The following is a 2,405-nucleotide window of genomic DNA, read 5'->3' as shown; positions in this document are numbered from 1 at the left end:
TGGGACTGGGCCTTTGGGCCAGGCCTCAGTGGGGGATTTGGGGACAGGGCCTGGGCCATAGGGTGAGGCTAGGCCTCAGGGAAGGGAGCTGGGCCTTGGAGCTGGGTTAGGCCTCAGGGGGCCAGGGCTGGGCCTCAGGCAGGGCTTGGCCCCCAGGCTGGGAGCTGGGCCTCAGGGCTGGACTCTGCCTCAAGGCCAGGAGCTGAGCCTTGGTTTGGGGCTGGGCCTTGGTGCAGGGTCGGCCATAGGCCCTGCGGGGAGCAGAGCAGTGCTCAGCCTTCTGCTCCCAGAGGTGTGACCCACAGCCCCGCGTTGCTGCACGGGACTGGCAGCTCCCCTGTGAAGCTGCTGTGTTCCTGGGCTGAACGGTTTTTCATTTTCCAGTATGCAGCAGTGGTGAATTTCCTCGTGTCAGGGATGGAGGGCACGGGAGGAAAAGGTGCTGCCGTCAGCTGCTGAGGAGCGGCTTCCTGCCACAGAGTGTGATGGGAAGCAGCCGTGCTGCAAAACCTGGGCCCTGCTCTGCCAGGCTGGGAGAAACAGCCGTGGGCACCCGGAGCTGAGCAGGGGTGGATCTGCGAGGGAAATGGAGAGCTCTGGTGTCTCCCCAAGGGGCCGTGAGGGTAATGCCCCTCACCTGCCCCCACCAGAGGCAGCATGGATACTATGGAGCTGCACTGATGGAGACCCAACGCTGCCTTTCTCAGTGCTGCAGTGGCTTGCTGCACGCATGGATGCATCTTACACCTGGAGCTACGGATCAGGGGCAGCTCGGAACCATCCAGTGCAGCTCCTGAACCACTCTCAAGCATCCCTTCCACGGGGCCACCAGCGAGGCTCCGATCCCAGCGCTGTGCTGAGCAAAGCAGACAGAGCTCCACGCTCTGCTTCCACGCCAGGGCTGCTCTGCAGCCAGCACGGATCAACCAAGTGGAAAACGATCCGCGGCTTTCCGCTGTCAGCGGCCGTGCGGCAGGGCGATTAGGTTCTCTGCACGAGGATGCATCTGCACTGGCCTAACCTCACTGCTTAAAATAGCACTTCTCCCAGCGTGGCTGTGGCTGACAGCGTAAATCGAGTTTCATGTTCCTGTGCTAGCGTGGTGCGAGCGGGCAGAAAGCGAGGGGAGAGGTGGCTGCTCAGCCCCATCCCAGCACCCAGGTGGGGTTGGAGGCCCTGGGCTGCATTCCTGCAGCCCCCACCTCCTCCTCTGCACAATCGGGTGAGGATGCGCTGTTTTCTTTGCGTCGAAATTAACTTCCAACCTGACGGAAAACCTTAATTTGCACTTCAAAGCACTTTGCAGCAATCTGTGAGAATGAGCAGAGCCAGAGCAGAGCCAGAGCTGATGCTTGGGATTTTTTCCAGGCCTCGTTTGTGGCGCAGCCCAGCCCTGTGCCCCCCCTGCCCTCTGCTCCGTGCCCACTAGCAGTCCCACTTCTCTTGGCCGTGCTCCACCCTCCAAGCAGCTCCCGGACCCGATGTTATTGGTTCTGAAGTACCCAGCACTGTGCTCATATCTGCCTTCAGCCGTGAGGCTCCTGCTCTATCACCCTCCCCAAGACCCTCTGATGCAGGGCGGGGGTCCGGCCGTGTGCCAGCAGCTCCCCTCCTGCGCCGGCAGCCAAACTCCAAGTGACGTCTGCTGAATCACCGCCGCTCCCGGCACGTCGCCATCCCAGTGATGATGCAGCTGCTCTATACATAGCCTGGGGGTCTGCATCGGGGTGTGGGGCCGGACCTGCAGCAGTGCCAATGCCAGGTGCTCCTTGTGGGGCCGGAGCTGCACGCTCAGCCTGAAGTCCACGCTGCCCTCGCATCAACGCCTCTCCCTCAGCCCGGCATGAGCTGCAGCAGATGGTGGAGATGGTGGAGACGGGGATCATTCTGTGCTGACATCTCCATCTTTCCTCCGTTGCAAGCACCTGAACAGGAGTGAAGTCAACCAAGTCATGAGCTGGGATGCAGCTTCTGGGCTCTATCTCCCATGTAGGATCATGGGATGAAGCCTCGATGGGGATGCACGTGTCTTTGGGGGCAGTGCCAGGGCTCTGTCCGTGCAGTGCTGTCTGTCCGTGCAGTGCTGTCTGTCCGTGCAGTGCCACAGCTCTGTCCACTCAGTGTTGTGTGTCTGTCAGTGCAATGCCGTCCATGCAATGCCGGGGCTCTGTCCAGGCAGTGCTGTCTGTCCGTGCAGTGCTGTCTGTCTGTCCGTGCAGTGCTGTCTGTGCAGTGCCGTGTCTCTCTCCAGCTGCTCCCTGTCTCTCTGACCGCCGGGCTGCTGTTGCCCCCCACTCCCCACCCGGCCGTTGCCCCGCAGCCGAACGCAGAGCATCTGTTAATAAACCACGAGCAGCAACGTAGGGGAAAAGAAAAAAATAAAATAAAACAACCAACAAACCACC

The sequence above is a fragment of the Meleagris gallopavo genome, chromosome 29 (assembly GCF_000146605.3).
Source record: "Meleagris gallopavo isolate NT-WF06-2002-E0010 breed Aviagen turkey brand Nicholas breeding stock chromosome 29, Turkey_5.1, whole genome shotgun sequence".
NCBI lineage: Eukaryota > Metazoa > Chordata > Aves > Galliformes > Phasianidae > Meleagris > Meleagris gallopavo.
This window is presented reverse-complemented; position numbering follows the sequence as displayed.